Raw genomic sequence first — 25,244 nt, 5'->3', positions numbered from 1 at the left:
CCAGACATAAAATGGCCTGCATATCCATGACCTCACAGTGTCTGACACTACCTACACAAGACCATCATAAGAGGAGGAAAAGATCATGACATCAAAATAAAAGAGAGACTGAGATGGGGAGGGGATATGATGGAGAATGGAATTTCAAAGGGAAAAGGGGGGGGAGAGTATTACCATGGGATTTTTTTTATAATCATGGAAAATGGTAATAAAAAGTGAGAAAAAAAGAAAAATGAACCTTTGAGTGGTATCATAGTACCAGATTTTAACCTATACTACAGAGCAATAGTAACAAAAACAGCATGGTACTGGCACAAAAGCAGACATTTAGATCAAAAGAACAGAACAAGGGACCCAGATGTAAGTCCAGGTAGCTATAGACACCTGAAATTTGATAAAAATGCCAAAAATACTCATTGGAGAAAAGACCGCCTCTTCAGTAAATGGTGCTGGGAAAGCTGGACATGTATCTGTAGAAGGATGAAAATAGATTCTTCTCTCCATGCTCAAGAATTAAGTCCAAATGGATTAAAGATCTTATCAGACCTGAAACTGAAACTGCTAGAGGAAAAAGCAGGGGAACTCCTTCAACATATTGGTCTTGGCAAAGACTCTGAATACAACCCTAATTGCTCAGGCAATAAAACCACATATTAACCACTGGGACCTCATGAAATTACGAAGATTTTGTATGGCAACGGACACCGTGAATAAAGTAAAGTGGCAACCTACAGAATGGGAAAAAATCTTAGCCAGCTATATATCTGATAGAGGATTAATATCTAGGATATACAAAGAACTCAAAAAATTAAATAATAAGAAATCAAACCAATTAAAAAATGGGCTATAGATTCTAAGTTAAAGGTATGTAGATGAAGACATGAGTAAGCTTAAACAAGTAAAAGACAAACTACTTAATCAAATTGCAGACGTCTTGAGATATAAAATGGCCTGGCCTATGACTTACATCAGACTCACAAAGCATGGCCCTGGCGGGTAGCAGGGTGCTATGGCATTCAGGTTGTAAACCTAACTTTAACTCTTTTTTTCCAATATAGTCAATATAGTCAAAATAATGGTTATGAAAGACTAAATTAAGAGTCCATGATGTTTAGTTATCAATACACATACATTACCATGCCTGGCTAAAACTCTGTAATTTTAAGATGGTTCTTGTTTTATTCTTGCTGGTGTTGCTAGATGATTATCATTGAAAATATAAACTAAGTCTTAGAGAAAGTTATTTACTGTGATTTTTTTCTTAGAAAAACTGAAAAAGTTCCCCATGCCTTAAAATAAAAAATCTACTGTATACAGACAATGTTAATAGTTTGTCTAAGCTTCATGTAGCAGTCATAAATATTTCTTTAATAAAGTCTTAAAATTGTTCAATGGTAAAAGGTACTTATTTAAGAAATTACTTTGTGTGTCATATTTTCTCTAATGCATATTAAAATCAGGCTTACTTAACTGAACAACAACTAAGTTTTTTTTATTATTATTCTTAAGCTATGTATAATCAGTCTCAGTCAAGGTTTCACTTAATTAGTTGTCTCATTTCTGGTATCTTAAGTTCATTGTTTATAGAGATATTGATACTTAAAACATGTTTCCTGCCCCCCCCAAATAATCTTTTAAATTGCTGCTCTATTTCCAGTTTGGGGGGGGGTAATTGGAACTTGCATTGGTATACAAACTAGCCAAAGTTGTTTTCAAACTAAAATGCTAAGTTTTATACTGTCTTGTATTCTTTCTGGCATACAATTTCTAGATTTAATCGATTGCCTTAAAGGTATTGATAAAAATATTATTTTTAGGGCTACTAAAATGTTCTGCCTATACTTATAACTGACACATACTTAAAAGATAAAAATGTGTATGCTTTCTATGTCCCAGGTATAGCTTACACTGTCACCTGACAACTAAATTTAAATATTAATTAAATGATTTTAAACTATTAAAAAAAAGGGGCTATGACATGTTCTCTCTCATATGTGGATCCTAGCTACAGATGACTGGGCTTCTGCGTGTGAATGAAAATACTTAGTAGCAGAGGCCAGTAAGTTGAAAAGGAGACATAAAGGGTGGAGAAAGGAAGGGAGGAGGATACTTAATAGGTTGATATTGTATATATGTAATTACAATGATTGTAATGGGGAGGTAATATGATGGAGAATGGAATTTCAAACGGGAAAGTGTGGGGGTGGGGAGGGAGGGAATTACCATGGGATATATTTTATAATCATGGAAAATGTTAATAAAAATTAAAAAAAAAGGGGGCTATGGAACTAAATAGAGAGTTCTTAAAAGAGGAAATATGGATGGCATATAAGCATCTAAAAAAATGTTCTACATCCCTAGTCATCAGGGAAATGCAGATTAAAACTACATTGAAATTTCATCTCACTCCTGTCAGATTGGCTACCATCATGAAAACAAATGATCATAAATGCTGGAGAGGATGTAGAAAAAGAGGAACCCTTCCACACTGTTGGTGGAAATGTAATCTGGTTCAGCCATTGAGGAAATCAGTGTGGCGCTTCCTGAGACAGCTAAAAATAGATCTACCATATGACCCAGCTATAGCACTCCTATGCATATATCCTAAGGACTCATCTCATTACCTTAGAGATACTTGCTCAACCATGTTTATTGCCACTTAATTCACAATAACTGGGAAATGGAACCAGCCTAGAGGTCCCTCAACTGATGAGTGCATAATGAAGATGGGGCACATTTATACAATGGAGTTCTACTCAGCGGTAAAGAAAAATGATCTTCAATGATTGTAATGGGGAGGTAATATGATGGAGAATGGAATTTCAAATGGGAAAGTGTGGGGGTGGGGATGGAGGGAATTACCATGGGATATATTTTATAATCATGGAAAATGTTAATAAAAATTAAAAAAAAAGAAAAATGAACTTATGAAATTTGCAAGAAATTTGATGGATCTGGAAAGGATTATACTTAGTGAGTTAACCCAGGCCCAGAAAGCCAAGTGTCACATGTTTGCCCTCATATGTGGATTCTAGCTACAGATGATTGGACTTCTGTTTGAGTAGGAAGAAAAATGAAGTTTTGAAATTTGCAGGAAAATGGATGGATCTGGAAAGGATTATACTAAGTGAGGTAACCCAGGCCCAGAAAGAAAAGTGTTGCATGTTCTCTCTCATATTTGGATCCTAGCTACAGATGACTGGACTTCTGTGTGAACAGGAAGAAAATTCACAAAAAGAGATATAAAGGGAAGAGAAAGGAGGAGAGGGGGTTACTTAAGAGGATGGTATTGTGTATATGTAAGTAGAAGAATAGATTAATGAAGGTGAAAAGGCCCAAAATGAGGTCAGGGGAAGAGAATGAATAAAGGAAAGGTGGAGGGAGGGCTAATCAAAATCTAAGAGGATATAAATAAATCATATGAAAACCTACTTTTTTGGACAATGGAACACACAGGAGCCGTAGATTGTTACTAGAAAATTTTCAGTGCCAGGGATGGGATACCTTCCAGTAAGTTGTTGGCCAGGAAGGTCCTTGATAAGCCCCAAAACATTATCGGCCATTGCTGAGGCCCCTGGTTTCCCACCAGGAATAGATGGTAAGACCCTATTGCTGAAGACTCCACATACATGGGCTGCAGGCCACTAAGAAATCCTACTGGAACTGAGCTGATAACCTCCTCCTTGTAGATCAGCAGACAGAAAGCTGGAAGAAGCCATTCTGCATGCAATTCAAGGGGAGAAAGAGAGATCACCAGTGAAGATACTCAATAGTGGACACTGCAAGCCTTGTATTTGGCCAGTCAGGCCAAATGAGCCAATAGGTGCAATAGTGGCATATCTCTCATGTTGGAAACCAACTGCCCTGTAATTGGACTGGAGGCACACTCCATGGGAGGGAATATTTCCCTGATACTGAAAACTTAAAACAGGGGTAGTAATGAGCCCTAGGGGTGTAACGTCTGCTGCTGTCTGGCTAAATGTATATACTATGCTTATCAAACTGCCCAGTAAGCACTTCTCTTAATGTTCATACCCTTATATTAATGCTACTCTCAATGTTGGTAGAGAATCTTCTCTTTTCAGATGGCAGTGACCTTGGGATGACTTCAAAAGGCATCATGGTGCTGGAAAGAAGTGGTCACAATGCTCAGTACAGCAATATTTCTATCCAAGGCTCAGGGTCTATTGCAGAAGAGGTGGCGGAAAGAATTTAAGAGCCAATGGAAGGGTAGGAATCCTTACAATGTGTTCCAGCTGACACAAAATGGCATGGATATCCATGATCTCACAGTGCCTGACACTACCTACACAAGACCATCCTAAGAGGAGGAAAAGATCATGACATCAAAATAAGAGACTGATTTGAGAGAGGGAGGAGATATGATGGAGAATGGAGGTTCAAAGGAGAAAGTGGGGGGAAGGGAGGGCATTACTATTGGATACTTTTTATAAGAATGGAAGTTGTTAATAAAAAAAATTGAAAAAAAATGAAATTACTGAACATTAACCAAAAATTACAAAAATATGGCTAAGCATGGTGGTGCACGCCTTTAATCCCAGCACTTGGAAGGCAGAGGTACGAGGATCACCATGAGTTCAAGGCCACCCTGAGACTACATAGGTCAGCCTGAAGTAGAGTGAGACCCTACCTCAAAAAAAAAAAAAAAAAGGAGTGACCATGTTAAAAAAAAAAAGGGGTGGTCCTATCACCATACCTGATTTGAAGCTATATCACAGAGCCACAGTAACAAAAACAGCATGAGCATGGTACTGGCACAAAAACAGACATGTTAGATCAATGGAACAGAATTGAGGACCCAGATGTAAGTCCAGGCAGCTACAGCCAGCAGATTTTCAATAAAAAAGCCAAAAATACTCATTGGAGACAAGACAGCCTCTTCAGAAAATGGTGCTGGGAAAGCTGGATATGTATCTGTAGAAGGATGAAGATAGATCCCTATCTCTCTCCATGCATAAGAATTAAGTCCAAATGGATCAAAGACCTGAATATCAGACCTGAAACTCTGAAACGGCTAAAGGAAAAAGTAGGAGAATCCCTTCAACATATTGGTCTTTGCAAAAACTTTCTCAGGAAACAAAGCCACAGATCAACCATTGCGACCTCATGAAATTACTAAGCTTTCATACAGCAAAGGACACTGTTAAAAGAGCTAAGAGGTAACATACAGAATGAGAGAAAATCTTTGCCAGCTATTCATCTGACAGAGGATTAATATCCAGGATATACAAAGAACTTAAAAGACTAAATAATAAGAAACCAAACAACCCAATTAAAAATGGGCTATGAGCCGTGTATGGTGGTGTACTCCTTTAATCCCAGGACTCAGAGGCAGAGGTAGGAGGATCACAAAGAGTTTGAGGCCACCCTGAGACTCCATAGTGAATTCCAAGACAGCCTGGGCCAGAGTGAGACCCTACCTTGAAAAACAAAAACAAAAAAAGAGGGCCATGGAACTAAAGAGACAGATGGCATATAAACATCTAAAAAATGTTCTACATCCCTAGTCATCAGGGAAATGCAAATTAAAACTGCCAAAATTATATTTCACTACTGTTAGAATGGCTACCATCATGAACAATAAATGTTGGCAAGGATGCAGAAAAAGAGGAACCCCTCCTACACTGTTTGTGGGAATAAAATCTGGTGCAGCCATTGTGGTAATCTTGTGTGGAGCTTCCTGAGAAAGCTAAAAATAGATTTAACATAGGACCCAGCTATACCACTCCTAGGCATATATCCTAAGGACTCATCTCATTACCTTAGAGATACTTACTCAACCATGTTCATTGCCTCTCAATTCACAATAACTGTGAAATGGAACCAGCCTAGATGTCCCTCAACTGATGAGTGTATAACAAACTTATAGCTCATTTATACAATGGAGTTCTACTCAGCAGTAAAGAAAAATGAAATTTTCAGGAAAATGGATGAATCTGGGGGCTGGAGAGATGGCTGAACGGTTAAGGCACTTGCCTGCAAAGCCAAAGTACTTCAGTACGATTCCCCAGTACCCATATAAGCCAGATTCACAAGGTGGCAACTGCACCTGGAGTTTGTCTGCAGTGGCTGGAAGCCACAGCATGGCCATTCTCTCCCTCCCTTCCTCCCTCTTTCCCTCCCTCCCTCTCTCTCTCTCTGCCTCTTTCCCTCTACCAAATAAATAAATAAAAATAAAATATTTTTAAAAAATGGATGGAAAGGATTATACTTAGTAAGTTAACCCAGGCCCAGAAAGTCAAGTGTCACATGTTCTCTCTCATATGTGGATCCTAGCTACAGATGATTGGGCTTCTGTGTGAGTAGGAAGAAAACTCAGTAGCAAAGGCCAGGAAACTAGAAAAGAGATATAAAGGGAAGAGAAAAGAAGGGAGGGGACTATTTAATAGGATGGTATTATATATATGTAAGTAGAAGAATAGATTAATAGGGGTGAAAAGGCCAAAAATGAGGTCAGCGGAAGAGATTGAGTAAAGGAAAGGTGGAGGGAGAGCTAATCAAAATCTAAGAGGATATAAATAAATCACATGGAATCCGACTGTTTTGGACAATGGAACACTCAGGAGCCGTAGATTGTTGCCAGAAAATTTTCAGTGTGAGGGATGGATACCTTCCAACGAGTTGTTAGCCAGGGAGGTCTCTGATGCCCCCAAAACATTACAGGCCATTGCCAAGGCCCTTAGTTTCCCACCAGGAATAGATGGCAAGACCCTATTGCTGAAGACTCCACATACTTGGGCTGCAAGGCCACTGAGAAATCCTGCTGGAACTGAGCTGATGATAACCTCCTCCATGTAGACCAGCTGACAGAAAGCTGGAAGAAGACATTCTGCATGCAATTCAATGGGAGAGAGAGAAATTATCATTGAAGATACTCAACAGTGGACACTGCAAGCCTTATATTTGGCCAGCCAGGACAAATGGGCCAATGGGTGCAATAGTGGCATGTCTGTCATGGTGGAAACCAACCACCCTCTAATTGGACTGGAGGCCCACTCCAAGAAAGGGAATACATCCCTGATGATGACATAAAAATAAAAGAGATGTAATTCCATCCTTACCACCCATAGCACCCCAGGGCACTCTGGGTGTACCTTCAGACAATGACTCCATCCATGACATCTATTGTAGACACACCCAGCCTGTACTAACCCAAACTGCCTCGTTATCCAGACAGCACCTTCCATCACTGCTTCCCTCAGGTTTGATGAAGCCTTGAATGTAGATGTGACAGAACCCCCAGACCAACCTGCTGCCCCACTTCTGCATCCACTTCCTTCAAGGCCATGTATTCCCATGTCTCCGCTAAGAGAGCCTACCATGAGCATCTCTCTCTAGCAGAGATCACCACTGCCTGCTTACAGCCAGCCAACAACATGGTGAAATGTGCCTCTCACCATGGTAAACACATGGCCTGCTGCCTGTTGTATGACGACAATGTGGTTCCCAAAGATGTCAGAGCTTCCATTGCCACCATCAAGTCCAAGAGCCCAGCATCCGGTTTGTAGACTGGTGTCCCACTGGCTTCAAGGTTTCAAGGTTGGCATTAATGACCAGCCTCCTATCTGGCCCTGATAAAGCAAGCAGTCTGTCTGTTAAGTAAACACCATAGCCATTGCTTGAAGCATGGTGTCACCTGATCCACAAATGCTATTGTTCAGTAGCGCACGGGTGAGGGGATGGAAGGAGGAGAGTTTTCTGAGGTCTGTGAAGACACAGCTATGCTACAGAAGGATCATAAGGAATTGTATGGATTCTTTTGAAGGAGAGGCTGAGGAAGAAGCTGAGTATTAATTATCGATTATTTTCAGCCCTGCACCATGTCAGCCAGAAATGCAGGTGAGGGGATGAAGGAAGGAGACTGTTCTGAAGCCTGTCAGGATGAAACCAATGCTCACTGGTGACTGGGTTGAATGGATGGAGGAAAGAGCATTTTCTCAGACCCATGGGGTCATGGCTGCCCTAGAGGAGGATTGTGAAGGCGGTTTGGATTCTGATGGAGAGGGTAAGGAAGGAAGAACCACTAGCTATCCGTGCAACGCACCACGCTCTCAGAATCTGATCGTCAGCATTAGTTGACAGGCATTGACGTTTTCCAGCTGGGTTCTCTTAACCCAATCATGATCAAATGTGACGTCTTCTAGTGTAACTATAACATTTCGATATGATTTTTTCAAAATAAAGACCTTAGTGTCTGAAAATAAATAAATAAATGAATGAATAAATAAAAGAGACTGATTGAGAGGGAGAGGGAATATGATGGAGAATGAAGTTTCAAAGGGGAAAGTGGGGGGGAGGGTATTACCATGGGCTATTTTTTATAATCATGGAAAATGTTAATAAAAATTGTGAAAATTAAAAATAAAATAAGATAAATAAATACCCCATGGAAAAAACAAAAATAAATAAAATAAAAATGAAATATTTAAAAAAAATAAACAAAAGGGGAAAGTGGGGGAAAAGAGGGAATTACCATGGGATATTATCTACAATTCTGGAAGTTGTCATTAAAAAATAATTAATCTGGAAAGGATTATACTAAGTGAGGTAACCCAGGCCCAGAATGGAAAATATCACATGTTCTTTCATGTAGATCCTAGCTATACATGATTGGACTTCTGTGTGAGTAGGAAGAAAACTCAGTAGAAGAGGCCAGTAAGCTAGCAAGGAGATATAAAGGTAATAGAAAGGGAGGGAGGGGGGTCTTAATAGGATGGTTTTGTGTATATGTGAGTAGAACAGATTAAGGGGGGTGAAAAGGCCTAAGTGAGGTCAGGGGAAGAGATTGTGTAAAAGGAAAGGTAGAGGGAAGGTTAAACAAAATCTAAGAGAGTATAAAGAAGTCATATGGAAACCTACTTTTTTGGACAATGGAACATACAGGAGCCATAGATTGTTACTAGATAATTTTCAGTGCCAGGGATGGGATACCTTCCAATGAGTTGTTGGCCAGGGAGGTCCCCTATGCCCCCAAAACATAACAGGCCATTGCCAAGGCCCTTGGTTTCCCACCAGGAATATATGGCAAGACCCTACTGCTGAAGACTCCACATACGTGGGCTACAAGGTCACTGAGAAATCCTGCTGGAGCTGAGCTGAAAACCTCCTCCATGTGGACCAGCTGACAGCAAGCTGGAAAAATCCAGCCTGCATACAGTTCAATGGGAGAGAGAGAAATTATCATTGAAGATACTCAACAGTGGACACTGCAAGCCTTATATTTGGCCAGATAGGCCAAATGGGCCAATGGGTGCAATAGTGGCATGTCTATCATGGTGGAAACCAACTGCTCTCTAATTGGACTGGAGGCCCACTCCATGGGAAGGAATACATCCCTGATACTGAAAACTTAAAACAGGGGTAGTAATGAGCCCTAGGGGTGTAACCTCTGCTGCTGTCTGGCTAAATGTATATACTGTGTTCACCAAACTGCCCAGTAAGCACTTCTCTTAATGTTTGTACCCATATAATAATGATACTCTCACTTCTGGTTAGAGAATCTTCTCTTTTCAGATAGCAGTGACCTTGGGATGACTCAGAAGGCAAGATGGTGCTGAGAAGAAGTGATGGAGCAGTGCTCAGCACTGAAATATCTCAATCACACCTTCCATGGCTCAGGGCCGATTGCAGAAGAGGTGGCAGAAAGAATGTAAGAGCCAAAGGAAGGTTAGGACTCCTTACAACGTGCTCCTCCAGCCGCAAAATGGCCTGGATATCCATGACCTCACAGCGCCTGACACTACCTACACAAGACCATCATAATAGGAAGAAAAGATGATGACATCACAATAAAAGAGAGACTGATTTAGAGGAGGAAGGGAGATGATGGTGAGCGGAGTTTCAGTAGGAAAGTGGGGGGAAGGGAATTACCATGGGATATTGTTTAAAATTGTGGAAGTTATCTATAAAAAATAAATTTAAATTTAAATTAAAAAATCATACTAATACAAGAGTTCCCCAAAGGGCAAAAACAAAAATTCTTCAAGACTCATATTACTTGAATTACATTGAACATAAATTTGGAGCTGGGTGTGGTGACACATGCCTTTAATCCCAGCTGTTGTGAGGCAGAGGTAGGAGGATCGCCATGAGTTCAGGGTCAGCCTGGGACAGAGTAAGACCCTACCTCATAAAACAAAACATAAATGTGTACATTTATTATTATTTACTGTATATAAATGGATTTTTTTTCACAGAGTTCACTATGTAGCCTTGTTAGCTTCTACTACTTGTGACAGTACTCTTATCTCACCCCTCACAGTACTAGTGTGGCTTGCTAGAATTTGTTTTCTATCATCATTATTTTTTATCAGAGACAGTAAGGGAAAAAAGAATGTATGTGTGAGACAGAGAAATGGGATGGCAGGGCCTCCAGCCACTGTAAGCAAACTCCAGAGGCATGCTCCATCTTGTGCATGTATTTGACTTTGCACGCTTGAGTCACATTATGTGTCTGGCTTACTTTGGTCCTGGAGAGTTGAATATGAATCCTTAGGCTTCGCAGGCAAGTGCCTTAACTGCTAAGCCATGTCTTTAGCTACCTTAATAGAATTTCTAATTTCAAAGATTACTAGTTATGGAATCAGACCTGGGCAATGGATAAACGTGAATTCACTAAGGGTAAATGTAAATTCACCAAATATATACTTGTGGATACTCAAATCACATCATAATATAATTAAATTATAAAACACTCCATAAGTAAAACAATTCACTTGAAGAGAAACACTAATTTCACATTTAACAATATATCAACAACACCTCAATTCATATTTAATCATCAAATATCAGAAGAATAATTTTTAGATGGTCAGAACATTGTTCAGAATCTGCATTGTGGGGCTTGGGGTGTAGCTCAATAGTATAGGACTTACCTAACATACGGGAGGCCCGGGTTTTGATCCCTAGAGAATCACACAATAAGAGAAAAAAAAAAAAACTGTAGGGGATGGAGAGAGGGCTTAGCGGTTAAGGTGCTTGCCTGCAAAGCCAAAGGACTCAGGTTCTCTCTCTCATTCTGTGCCTCTTTCCCTCTCTCAAATAAATAAATAATTAAAATATAAGGGCTGGAGAAATGGCTTAGTGGTTAAGGCATTTGCCTCCAAAGCCAAAGGACCCAGGTTCAATTCCCCAGGACCCACATAAGCCAGATGCACAAGGGGCACATGCAACTGGAGTTCATTTGCAGTGGTTAGAGGCTCTAGTGTGCCCATTCTCTGTCTCTCTGCTTGCAAATAAATAAACTCAAAAAAGAAATAACAGCTGGGCATGGTGGCTCATGCCTTTAATCTTAGCACTTGGGAGGCAGAGATAAGAGGACTGCCATGAGTTCAAGGCCACCCTGAGACTACAGAGTGAATTCCAGGTCAGTGTAGGCTAGAGTGAGACCCTACCTCGAAAAACCAAAATGATTTAAAAATTTAAAAATAGGGCTGGAAGATGGCTTAGCAGTTAAGGTGCTTGCCTGTGAAGCTAAGGACCCAGGTTCAATTCTCCAGGTCCCACATAAGCCAGATGCACAAAGGTGGCGTGTACATCTGGAGTTCATTTGCAGTGGCTGTAGGCCCTGGTGTGCTCATTCTCTCTTTTCTCTCCCTCTCTCTGTCTCAAATAAATTAAAATTAAAAATATTTTTAAAAATTAAAAAATAAAAAACAGGGGAATGAAGAATAGATACAATAAAGTTGATTTCAACCAACATGCCCAAGCTTCTAAGACAGACAGAAATTGCCAGGCAGAACATTCTTACCTTCTAAAATTCAAATATATTAAAATTCTATACAGGCAGGCTGGCACAAGCCTTTAGTCCCAGCACTTGGGAGGCTGAGATAGGAGGATTACCCTAAATTCAAGGTCAGCCTGTGCTACAGTGAGACCCTACCTCAAAAAAATTCTACCAAAACATCAAAGCAGATAACATATCATGCTCTTGGGATAAACTGTCTTACTTCTGGGTACCAAAAAAAATTACTGGTACAAATATTCCTAAATGGAAAATAATTTAAGCTTCTAAATCACTCTTACAAGTAAATGATATATATGATTTGTTTGCTTTCTCTTCCAAGGGCTAAAGCTATAAAGAATTAAAATCAAAGCTGGGCGTGGTGGTGCACGCCTTTAATTCCAGCACTTGGGAGGCAGAGGTAGGGGTTCAAGTCCACCCTGAGACTACATAGTGAATTCCAGGTCAGCCTGGGCTAGAGTGAGCCCCTACCTCGAAAAAACAAAAAAAAGAACTAAAATCATATAGTTTACTATTCAGCCCAAGGATAAATTACTGCCCACTCTAGGCAAGTAAGTCCCTGTGGTAGTTTGAATAAATGCCCCCCCCCAGTAGATTCAGGAGTTTATGAAAACTTCTTGGATTTCTAGCCACAAGAATGGATGAGGTGTTACTGGGAGGTGGAGACCTAAGGTGGTGGTAGGTTTGGAATTCCAATCTAAAGATATGCCAAGTGCCTGAGTTCCTCCTGGAGTTCCTGAAGTGTGCTTGTGGTTTTGCTTTTGGCTTTTTCTGTCTCTGCCTGGTCCTTTAAGAGGGGCCAAGTTCTTCTGCCATTATGGAACTTCCCCTGGATCTGTAAGCTTCAATAAATAACCCTTCATCCATAACTGTGCCAGGTCTGGAAGTTCATCTCAGTGACCTGAAGCTGTCTGCTACAGGGCCCTAAGTACTGGATGTGTAAGGACATGCATTACCCAGCACCATCTTTAATTAATGTGCATATTAGAGTAGACATGTTCCCTCTTGACAAAAAATGCTGAAGATAGTTTCCCAGCAATTAAAAATGTTTGAGTTCTTATTAATGGCCCATTCTAAATGTTGCTAATTTGGTAGTCCCTAAGAGGAAAAGAACCATAGAGTCTCGATATTGATACTCATCGTAGTGACTGACATTTTCATATTGCATATCAATCTTATTGACTGTATATAAAATTACAGAGGAAAAAAAAAACACACCTTCAGTATCCTTTTACTAACGTGAAAAAAAGACATGCTCCATGTACTATCGAATTAACTACAGAAAAAGAAAAGAACAGCACAGTGGATATGTGCCTGCAGTCTCAGCTATTTGGGAGGCTAAGGCCAAAGTGGGGGGGTAGACTTAGGGTTACTGGACCTCTGAAGGTAAAAAGGGCAGGAAAGTCTGCACTTGCTAGAAATCCAAGATCATCTGACTTCTTCTCTAGCCTATTCCCTAGAGAGCAGTTTTACCACAATCAGGACCCCACCTAGGAGAGAAGTCTTTCAAAGGATTTAAACATTGTGGTTGGTCAAGTTCAGCCCCAGGAACTTGGTGCCAGGGATAACCTCTTTCTGAGACAGCCTCTAGCCTTAACCAACCAGCTGCCCCTTTGGTTCACCTGGGCCAACAGACAGCCCACCACCCTAAGGTTATAAATGCCTTTGCCAGGGGAGAGCAGGTGCTCTTCCAGATGAACTTCTACATGTAGGTGAGTTTTTCTCTCTGCTGGGCCTGGGCTGGCTCAGGTCAGGCCCAGGCCCAAACCCAGTGGGGCAGATCCCTTAGCCCTTACTTTGTGCATGAGTTCTTTTATCCCCTCTAACTTCCCACATGGCAGTTCTCCTTGAACTTTTTCCTTCCCACACTTTTTTCCAATGATCCGTATCTAGTCACATGGACTCCTGGACTACACATGGCTCACATGAGCTTTTGGGCTCCACATGGTATACTTCTCTTCTCCCTACTTTATCTCCTCTTACCTCCCAGCCTTACCCTTTCCTCACTCCTTTGTAAAATATGAATAAAATGTATTTTAAGAATTGTTCTCTTGAATCTGGAATTGCCAATTCTTTGGTTAGTTTGCAGATATGAACTCAGGGTTTGGGGGTCCAGGAAGCATGCTAGAACCCCAATTTCCTCATTACAAAAGGATCACTCATATCCAGCTGTTTTAGCCTAGCTTGGGCAAAATAGTCAGATCCTGCTTTTTAAAATATTTTATTTATTTTTATTTATTTATTGACAGAGAAAGAGGGAGACAGAATGGGTGCACCAGGGCCTCTAGCCACTGCAAATGAACTCCAGACACATGTGCCCCTTTGTGCATCTGGCTAATGGGAGTCCTGGGGAATCGAACCAGGGTCCTTTGGCTTTGCCTTAACTGCTAAGCCATACCTCCACCCCAATCCTGCTTTTTTTAAAATGAGAAAAGAGGAATAAACAAACAAATAAATAAATAAAAATAAGCTGGGCAGGCTGGAGAGATGGCTTAGCAGTTAAGCGCTTGCCTGTGAAGCCTAAGGACCCCAGGACCCATGTTAGCCAGATGCACAAGGGGGCGCATGCGTGTCTGGAGTTCTTCTGCAGTGGCTGGAGGTCCTGGCGTGTCCATTCTCTCCCTCTCCCTCTCTCTATCTGCCTCTTTCTCTGTCACTTTCAAATAAATAAATAAAAATAAGCTGGGCATGGTGGTGCACGCCTTTAATCCCAGCACTCCGGAGGCAGAGGTACAGTATGGCTGAGTTTGAGGACAGCCTGATTCTACATAGTAAATTCCAGGTGAGCCTGAGCTCAAGACCCTACCTCATAAAATAATAATAATAATAATAATAATAATAATAATAATAATAAAAAGCAATGATTATTATTTTAAACAATCTTTTAAAAATACAAAGTTTGGGCATGATGCTGCATGCCTGGAATCCCAGCATTTGGGAAACTAAGCCAAAGGGACTGCATTAGTTCAAAGCCATCCTGGGCTACATACAAAGTGAATCCCAGGCCTATCTGGGCCACCAACTGAGACTTAAAAAAATTAGCAGAGTAAGATTGAATGCAGTTAGAAAGTACTCCATTTCTAGTTGCACCATGTTGAAATTTAGAAGACTAACCCACATAAAGCATATCTGATGTTTCACATCAATTTGCAAAAACCCAGAGGCTTTTTCTAATATAAACACAAGCAGCATGTGTTTTATCAAGCAAATCTGAAGGCCAATTTCATCCAAGCAATCTCGGATGTGTTGGTTGACCTACCTTGAGTGTCCAAGGTCATACTAGTTAGTGTTTATCTACCCAACAGGGTATGCCTTATGTAACCTTCAGGGCATTTACATTAGATAACGTCTACATAAACGTTTGCTGCAATGCACAATTCAGCACATATTTAATAAATATCCACTGAAACTCCTGACTTCAGTTGAGAAGTTAAGGGCAGAATCTGGGGCCCAACAGGTTCACATTGTAGTAGCATTGTTGAGTGATCTTAGACAAGTTAACTCGTCTGAGCCACACAATTTTATTCAAAGATCAGATCAGCTAAAAGGCTTAGAAAAGCAACCAGAACATAGTAAGCACTATGTGTTTGTTATCGCTAGCATGCCAACAATTTGGGGGAAGGAAATTTTGAAAAAAAAAAGGAACAGGAATTTGCAAACTAAAAATACACAATGAATTTCTTGATGTTCAAACAAAACTAGTAGCCAAGGCAAGCTGTCTACCATTGAGCTTCCTTCTCCAGCTTCTGCTTGAAACTTCAAGTGTGACCCAGGGTGTACCTCTTAACCTTAAGGAGGATGTCAAAGGTCCCACCTTCTGTGAAGTGCTAGTAATGATCATACCATTGTTATAGTTATTTTGAACTAATTAGGACTATGTAAGCAAGTAAACACAATGATGGCTATTATTACTATTCCCACTAAGGGACTGTGCAAGGGTTGTTTATTCTCAGAGTGTTTTACAGCACTTTCAATAACAGGTAGCCAGCACCTGATATAAGAGGAACACTTAAAAGCAGGGATGGTGGCAGCATTGGGAGGCAGAGGCAGGAAGACCACCCTAAATTTGAGGTCAGTCTGCTGCTCTACAGAGTTCCAGGATATTGGGGGTTACATAATAGTAACAACCTGGTTTTTTGGTTTGTTTTTGTTTTTGTGAGGTAGGGTCTCACTCTAGCCCAGGCTGACCTAGGTTTTTGTGAGGTAGGGTCTCACTCTAGCCCAGGCTGACCTAGAATTCACTATGTAGTCTCAGGGTGGCCTCGAACTCATGGTGATCCTCCTACCTCAGCCTCCCAAGTGCTGGGATTAAAGGTGTGAGCCACCACACCTGGCTAGATCCTATCTTTTTAATTAATTTATTTCAGAGAGAAAGTAGAGAGACAATGAGAATTGGTATCCTCCTGCCACTGCAAATGGATTCCAGACACATGGGCCACTTTGTGTATCTGGCTTTATGTGGGTACTGGGTAACCAAACCCAGCCTGTCAGGCTTTGCAAGCAAGTGCCTTTAACCACTGAGCAATCTCTCCAGTTCCAAGATCCTATTTAAAATTAAAAGCAAATTAAAAAGTAAAATAAAATAAAGCTCAAGACCAGTTAGGATGCAGATCAAACAACCAGGATTCCAGGTCAACCTCCATTAAGAAGATTGCCTTTTGCCTTAAGCCACAATGCTTCATTTGAAATAGAATCTTTCTGTAAGGCACAAGTGGTTATTCAACAAACCATTACTGAAAACTACCTACAAACCAAGCACTGTGCTATATGCTGGAGTGACAGTGGTGATTTTCACCTTTATAAAGTTTGTTTAAGGGCTTGTCTAGCATAAGCAAGACCCTCAGTTCAAGCTCTAGCAAGGCTGATCATCGTCATGAGTGTGGTGACGTAGGCCTGTAATCCCAGCTTTTAGGACGCAGAAGTGGCAGGACAGCTAACAGTTCAATGCCAGTCTGGTCTACATAGTAAGATTGTCTCAAAACACATAAATAAATTAAAATAAAGTTTGTCTAAGTAGGGGGAGGCAATCAGTGGGTAAGAAGGGAATTTCATTTTTTTTTTTTTTTTTTTTGGTTTTTCTTTTTTGGATTTTTGAGATAGGGTCTCACTCTGGTACAGGCTGACCTGAAATTCACGATGGAGTCTCAGAGTAGCCTTGAATGCAAGGCGATCCTCCTACCTCTGCCTCCCGAGTGCTGGGATTAAAGGCATGCACTACCATCCCTGGCTAAGAAGGTAATTATTAAATCAAGAATAATAATAACAAAGCAGACTATGACACAACTGGAATCTGGAACAATACTATCAAGCCAGACTAAAGCATGGGTGGCAGAGGCTGTGGTTATTTTAGCAAACATAGTCAGAAAGGTTGGGGAGGGAGCAGTATTTCTGCAAATGGGGAAAAAAAAAACAACAAATAGACCCACTCATGTGTGGTGGTTCAAGCCTTTAATCCCAGCACTAGGGAGGCAGTTGTAGGAGGATCACTGTGAGTTCAAGGCCACCCTGAGACTCCATTGTGAATTCCAGGTCAGCCTGAACTAAAGTAAGGCCCTATCTAGAACCTCTCCCCCTTCAAAAAAGAAACAATGAGAGTGGAGGTAAAATATTAGGAGCCAATTGTATTAAGACTGTCCTTGGGGGCTGGAGAGATTGATTGCTCAATGGTTAAGGCACTTGCCCACAAAGCCTAATGACCCGGATTCAATTCCCCTATTCATTTAAAGCCGGAGAGACAAAGTGGTAAGTGCATCTAGAGTTTGTATGCAGTGGCTAGAGTCCCTGGCGTGCCTATTCTCTTGTCTCTTTCTCAAATAAATGAACCAATAAAATATTTTTTAAAAAAGTATGGCCGGGCGTGGTGGCACACGCCTTTAATCCCAGCACTTGGGAGACAGAGGTAGGAAGACTGCCGTGAGTTCAGGACACCCTCAGACTACATAGTGAGTTCCAGGTCAGTGTGGGCTAAAGTGAGACCCTACCTCTGAAAAAAGAAAAAAAAAAATGTCAGGGCTGGAAAAATGACTTAGCGGTTAAGACATATGCCTGTAAACCCAAGGACCCAGGTTCAATTCCCCAGGTCTCATGTAAGCCAGAAGCACAGGATGGCGCATGTGCCTGGAGTCCATTTGCAGTGGCTGGAGGTCCTGGTGCACAATTGACTCCCACCCCCATCTCTCTCTGCCTCTTTCTCGCTCTGAAATAAATAAATAATATATTTAAAAAAAAAAAAACAAAAGAATGTCAGCCAGGTGTGACGGTGCACGCATTTAATCCCAGCATTTGGGAGGCAGAGGTAGGAGGAGGCAGCCTAGGCTAGAGCGAGACCCTCCCTCGAAAAAACAAAAACAAAAACAGAATGCCCTCGGGCATAAGAACCAGATTCACATTTTTCAATTTTAAAAAAAATTCTTAAGAGGTTTTGTTTTATTGAGCTTTAATATTTTTATTTATTTATTTATTTGAGCGAGAGAAGCAGCAGCATTGAATGGGAGAGAGAGATTTAAAAAGGACCGAATGGGCACGCCAGGGAGTCCAGCCACTGCAAACGAACTGAGATGCCACCTTGTCCATCTGGCTTACACGGGTCCTGGGGAATTGAACATGGGTCCTTCGGCTTTGCGGGCAAGCCCCTTTACTGCTGAGCCATCTTTCCAGCCCTTGCATTTTTTTTTAATTCCCTGTAGCATCAAAGGATCTGGGCTCCCGATTGGAGCATATATGAATCCAAGGCCCACGAGTCCGGGCCGTGGGAAAATAACCTGTCTTGTCAGTAGTTTCTTCTAGAGTAAAACAGGCATGGCTCTCAGTACCTGAGCTGCTGCGACACTGGGAGAAGCAATGCGCCATCCACAAGTATGAATTACAGCATCAGTAAGCCCAGGCCCCCACACCCGCCGGATCATTCCCGAAGCTGCCCTCCGCCTCTCCCCGCCGCACGCTCGCAGGCGGCACATGTCACCCCAAACGCCATTTCCACCTTCCCTGCCCACACGCAGCCCTCTCCTAGGGCTCCCCGGAGAAGGGACCCTTCTCGCACCCCACCATTCCGTGGCCGTCCCAACACCCCGCTGCCCTCGATGGGGACCGGGGGGGGGGGGGGAGACGGCACAGCCAAACCAGGGAACCTGTGACCGCCTCCGCCCCTCGGACTTCTCCGGGCCACCGCGACCCCAGGGCGCAGCACCGGGCCCCAAGCCTAAAGGGCCTGCCAGGCGTCACCCGGCTGCTGCCTGCCGCGTGGGCCTTAGGTCGGCCTGGCCAACGAGCCAAAATCCTCACCACGACGCTGGGGCTGCGGGTCGCCATAACGGGGCCGGCCGGCACACGAGCTAACAGCAGGCAGAGGAGGAAGCCGGCGGACTCGCTGAGAAGGCAGAGACGCTGCAGGAGGCGCTGCGGCGCGGGAAAGCTGTGAGAACAGCCCAACGCCCTGCCTCCTCAGCAACCGCGCAGAGCTCCAGCGCTACGCCCCGCCCCCGTGCGCGCTCGCCCCGCCCCCCCCCGTGCGCCCTCGCCCCGCCGCGGACATCACGACCGGTCCTCGCCCCGCCCTCAGCGTCGCCCGCCGCGCGCCCGCCCCGCCCCGCCCCCAGGGTAGTCTGCAGCGCTCGCCTACGCGGCTGCGCGGCTGGCTAGCGATGTCTGCTCTCTCTAGGTGACCGTGGGAATTTTCTTCCGGAAGAATCCAAGGCTGCACCCTGCGCAGTTTCTAGCTCTCCTGTGTCTCCCAGAGACAGACACCAAGCTTTTCAAACCTACCCGTGTCCACAGTTTCCCTTATGGCCGTGTAAGTCGGGCCCCAGCTCTTCAGGTTCTAGTCACCTAGTGGCTCCTCGAGCCAGGCGTCTGCTTCCCAAGACCTTTCAGCACACAGTGGCTTCCATTTTCCAGATGCTGTGCCTTAGCTCGTTCAGAAATCCTTACAACAGCCAGGCGTGGTGGCGCATGCCTTTAATCCCAGCATTTAGGAGGCAGAAGCAGGAGGATCGCCATGAGTTCAAGGCCACCCTGAGACAAGTGAATTCCAGGTCAGCCTGATCTAGAGTGAAACCATACCTCGAAAAAAAAAAAAATACAACAGGGGGGAAATTCCAGGAGAACACTTAACTGCTTTGTAACCTTGTATAAATCAGATTTCCTTTTGCTTTACATAAAAGCATATTAATTACCGGGCGTGGTGGCGCACGCCTTTAATCCCAGGACTCGGGAGGCAAAGGTAGGAGGATGGTTGAGAGTTCAAGGCCACCCTGAGACTACAGAGTGAATTCCAGGTCAGCCTGGGCTAGAGTGAGACCCTATCTCGAAAAACCAAAAAAAAAAAAAAAAGCATATTAAGGGCTGGAGGGATGGCTTAGCGGACCCAGGTTCGATTCCCCAGGACCCACATTAGCCAGATGCACAAGGGGACACATGTGTCTGAAGTTCGTTTACACTGGCTGGAGGCCCTAGCATGCCAAGTCTGTCTCTTTCTTTCTCTGTCAAATAAATAAATAAAACTAAAATAATTTTTTTAATTTTAATTTATTTGAGAACGACAGACACAGAAAGACAGAGGGAGAGAGAGAATGGGCGCGGCAGGGCTTCCAGCCTCTGCAAACGAACTCCAGACGCGTGCGCCCCCTTGTGCATCTGGCTAACGTGGGACCTGGGGAACCGAGCCTCGAACAGGGGTCCTTAGGCTTCACAGGCAACCGCCTAACCACTAAGCCATCTCTCCAGCCCGAAACTAAAATATTTTTAAAAAGCACATTAAGCCCAGTACGAAGACATACACCTACCAGCTAATAAGGACTTTGCTATTGCTAAGGTACTTTTGCTTCTACAATTCCCTATGTGGAATTTCTTTTTAATTGTCTGTAGTTTTTTTTTTTTTTCTTTACTTGTTTGAGACAATGTCTCATGGCCTCGATCTTACAGTGTAGCGAAGGATAACCTTGAACTCCTGCCTCCACTTCCCGAGTGTTGGAATTACAGGCGGCTGGATTTCTTATACGGAACTGGAAAATGAAATCTCCCCTACTTGTTTTCAAATAGGTCTATAAGCCATCCACAGTTACTCCCTCCTGCTGCTATTCCTAATATCCTCATGTGGCCCCTGCACCTGCCACAGATTCCCCATACTCCTTTCATTAAGGCTGTGAGATAAGATAGGGACATGAGAGGCGTGTGATAATAAAATTGTGAAACTGGAAATGTCGCTGTGCTTCTGTGAAACATAGTCTTTTCCATCTGAAAAATGAAAAACAAGCTGGGCATGGTGGTTTGTCCATATAATACCAGTGACTATGCCCTTGGAGAAAGGAGAATCAGTCCAGGAGATTCACCTCAGCCAGGACAACAAGAGTGACATTATATCTCAAAACTTAAACAATAGCCAGGCGTAGTGCCACATGCCTTTAATCCCAGAACTCAAAATACAGAGGTAGGAGGATCACTATGAGCATTAGGCCAACCTGAAATTACATAGTGAATTCCAGATTAGCCTGGGCCAGAGCAAGACCCTACCTCAAAAACTAAACTAAAATATAAAAAGGAGATATAAAGGGAAGAGAAAGGAAGGGAGGAGGATACTTAATAGGTTGGTATTGTATATATGTAAGTACAATAATTGAGATGGGGAGGGGATATGATGGAGAATGGAATTTCAAATGGGAAAGTGTGGGGGTGGGGAGGGAGGGAATTACCATGGGATATATTTTATAATCATGGAAAATGTTAATAAAAATTAAAAAAAAAAGAGAATGGAATTTCAAAGGGGAAAGTGGGGGGGAGAGGGAAGGTATTACCATGGGATATTTTTTATACGTTTTATTTTTAAATTATTTATTTATTTATTTGAGAGCGACAGACACAGAGAGAAAGACAGATAGAGGGAGAGAGAGAGAGAATGGGCGCGCCAGGGCTTCCAGCCACTGCAAACGAACTACAGACGCGTGCGTCCCCTTGTGCATCTGCCTAACGTGGGACCTGGGGAACCGAGCCTCGAACCGGGGTCCTTAGGCTTCACAGGCAAGCGCTTAACCACTAAGCCATCTCTCCAGCCCAGGATATTTTTTATAATCATGGAAAATGTTAATAAAAATTGACAAAAAGTAAATAAATAATCCCAGTTGAAAAAAACTAAAATAAATAATAAATAAAAACCAAGAACAATAATTCCTGCCCTGTAAGGTTAGCATGAGAACTGTAAAAAAAGAAAAAGAAAAAAAAAAAAAGCTCCTTACATAAAGGACATAGCATAGTGCCTTTCACATAGTAGGTGCTCAAGAAATACCAGCCTCTAGTTGGGGAGACAGCTTGGCAGTTAAGGCACTTGCCTAGGAAGCCAAAGGACCCAGGTTCAATTCCCCAGGGCCCATGTAAGCCAGATGCACAAGGTGGTGCCTGCATCTGGAGTTTGTTTGCAGCAGCTAGAGGCTCTGGCACATCCATTCTCTCTTTCTTCTCTCTGTTTCTCTTTGCTTGCAAATAAAAAAAAATAATAGCCAGCCTGCGTGCTCCTCTCAGGGTTGCCATTTTGTATGAATGATTGACCCCACATGCTGGCTGATTCCATAGAATAGACGCTGTTTGTTTTTACATACTAAAAAAAAATAATAATAATAGCCAGGCATGTTAGCACATGCCTTTAATCCCAGCACTCAGGAGGCAGAGGTAGGAGGATTGCTCGCTGTGAGTTCAAGGCCACCCTGAGACGACATAGTGAATGCCAGGTCAGCCTGGGCTAGAATGAAAATCTACCTCAAACAAATTTTGTATATATATGGTATTTGTTTAATCCAGCCAGGCATGGTAGTGCATGCCTTTAATCCCAGCATTTAGGAAGCAGTAGGAGGAGGATCACTATGAGTTCAAGGCCACCCTCAGACTACATAGTGAATTCCAGGACAGCCTGGGCTAAAGTGAAACCTTACCTCGAAAAAAAAACAAAACAAAACAAACAAAAAATTGTAATCACACATGCCTGTAACAGCCGTGCTGAGATGGGTAGAGGCCAGAGAATCACTGGAGCTCACTGGTTAGCCAGTCTGATGGCAAAACAGCAAATTCCACATTAAGTAATAGATTCTGTCTCAAAGAAATAAGGCTGGAAAGTCATAGAGGAAGACCCCTGACATTCCCCTCACCTCTACAGAAGTGTACAAGGGACATATACATTTGTACACATATGTGCATATACCATACATACACACCACATACTACACACATGACAATTTAAAGATGAAATCAATAAAGCTATTAATTCTAATTTCCACATAATGCTACTGAAAATAATTTTGTCCTGCAGAGTAAATACATGCTAAAATTATTTACTCTGAGGCTGCAACTAAATATAGCTCAGGGGTAGAGTACACGGGGGAGGGCTAGGTTGGTAACCACCACTGGAAAAAGAAAAAAAAAAACCTGACATTCCAGGCTGGAGAGATGGCTTAGTGGTTAAGCGCTTGCCTATGAAGCCTAAGGACCCTGGTTCGAGGCTCGACTCCCCAGGACCCACGTTAGCCAGATGCACAAGGGGGCACATTCGTCTGGAGTTCGTGTGCAATGGCTGGAGGCCCTGGCGCACCCATTCTCTCTCTCTCTCTCTCTCTCTCTCTCTCTCTCTGCCTCTTTCTCTCTCTGTCACTCTCAAATACATAAATAGGGCTGGAGAGATGGCTTAGCGGTTAAGCGCTTGCCTGTGAAGCCTAAGGACCCCGGTTCGAGGCTCGGTTCCCCAGGTCCCACGTTAGCCAGATGCACAAGGGGGCGCACGCGTCTGGAGTTCGTTTGCAGAGGCTGGAAGCCCTGGCGCGCCCATTCTCTCTCTCTCCCTCTATCTGTCTTTCTCTCTGTGTCTGTCACTCTCAAATAAATAAATTTAAAAAAAATACATAAATAAAAATGAATATATTTTTTTAAATTGACATTCCATTCTTACCTTTGTTTAGACTCAATTATGAATTATTTAGCCACTACAAACAATTCCAACTATCTTTCTGTCCCCACAAGTTTCTTTTTTTTTTTTTTTTTTGGTTTTTTTTTTTTTTTTTTTTCGAGGTAGGGTCTCACTCTGCTCCAGGCTGACCTGGAATTAACTCTGTCATCTCAGGGTGGCCTTGAATTCATGGCGATCCTCCTACCTCTGCCTCCCGAGTGCTGGGATTAAAGGTGTGCACCACCATGCCCGGCTCCCACAAGTTTCTTGATTTATTAAGAACATTGTAGCTGGGTGTGGTGGCGCACGCCTTTAATCTCAGCACTTGGGAGGCAGAGGTAGGAGGATTGCCATGAGTTCAAGGCCACCCTGACACTGAATTCCAGGTCAGCCTGGGCTAGAGTGAAACCTTACCGAAATAATAATAATAATTATTATTATTATAACAACATTGTGACAGGGCACATGTGTCTGGAATTTGTGTGTTTGCCGTGGTGAGGCATTGGAATGTCCACTTTTTTCCCTCTCTCTCTCTCTCTCCTTGAAAATAAAAAAAAATGGGCTGGAAAGATGGCTTACCGGTTAATGCACTTGCCTGTGAAGCCTAAGAACCCAGGTTCAATTCTCCAGGTCCCACTAAGTCAGATGCACATGGTGGTGTATGCATCTGGAGTTCGTTTGCAGTGGCTAGAGGCCCTAAAGTGTCCATTCTCTCTCTCTCTCTCTCTCTCTCTCTCTCTCTCTCTTTCTCTCTCTCTCTCTCTTTCTCTCTCTGTGTGTGTCCTTCTCTCTGTCTCTAATAAATAAATAAATAACCAGAAAACAAACATTAAAAAACCTTCTTTCCGGGCTGGAGAGATGGCTTAGCGGTTAAGTGCTTGCCTGTGAAGCCTAAGGACCCCGGTTCGAGGCTCCTTTCCCCAGGTCCCACGTTAGCCAGATGCACAAGGGGGCGCACGCGTCTGGAGTTCGTTTGCAGTGGCTGGAAGGCCTGGCGCGCCCATTCTCTCTCTCTCCCTCTATCTGTCTTTCTCTCTATGTCTGTCGCTCTCAAACAAATAAATAAAAAATGAACAACAACAACAACAAAAACCTTCTTTTCTTTCTTTAATTTTTTTTTTTTGATTTTTTGAGCTAGGGTCTCACTCTGGCTCAGGCTGACCTGGAATTCACTATGTAGTCTCAAGGTGGCCTCAAATTCACAGCGATCCTCTTACCTCTGCCTCCCAAGTGCTGGGATTAAAGGCATGCACCACCATGCCTGGCTTCTTTAAATTTTTTAAATTATTTATTTATTTATGTATTTAACAGAGAAAGAGATAGAGAGAGAAAGAGAATGGGCACACCAGGGCCTCCAGCCACCATAAATAAACTCCAGATGTATGTGCCCTCTTGTGCATCTGGCTAACGTGGGTCCTGGGGAATTGAACCTGGTTCCTTTGGCTTTGGAGGCAAATGCCTTAACTCCTAAGAAGCCATTCCTCTAGCCCTTCCTTCCTTCCTCCCTCCCTTCCTTCCTTTCTCTCTCTCGCTCTCTTTCTTTCTTTCTTTTTTATTTTT

At 42.7% G+C, this 25,244-nt stretch overlaps 1 pseudogene; it reads left to right on the top strand.

Moving 5' to 3' along the window:
* The first annotated feature begins 880 nt into the window (after nucleotides 1-880).
* On the top strand, nucleotides 881-7,815 carry LOC123456576 (annotated as a pseudogene).
* The last annotated feature ends 17,429 nt before the right edge of the window (nucleotides 7,816-25,244 follow it).

Source organism: Jaculus jaculus, chromosome X (genome assembly GCF_020740685.1).
Source record: "Jaculus jaculus isolate mJacJac1 chromosome X, mJacJac1.mat.Y.cur, whole genome shotgun sequence".
NCBI lineage: Eukaryota > Metazoa > Chordata > Mammalia > Rodentia > Dipodidae > Jaculus > Jaculus jaculus.
The sequence above is the reverse complement of the archived record's forward strand: the minus strand, read 5'-3'. Positions and strand labels throughout refer to the sequence as shown.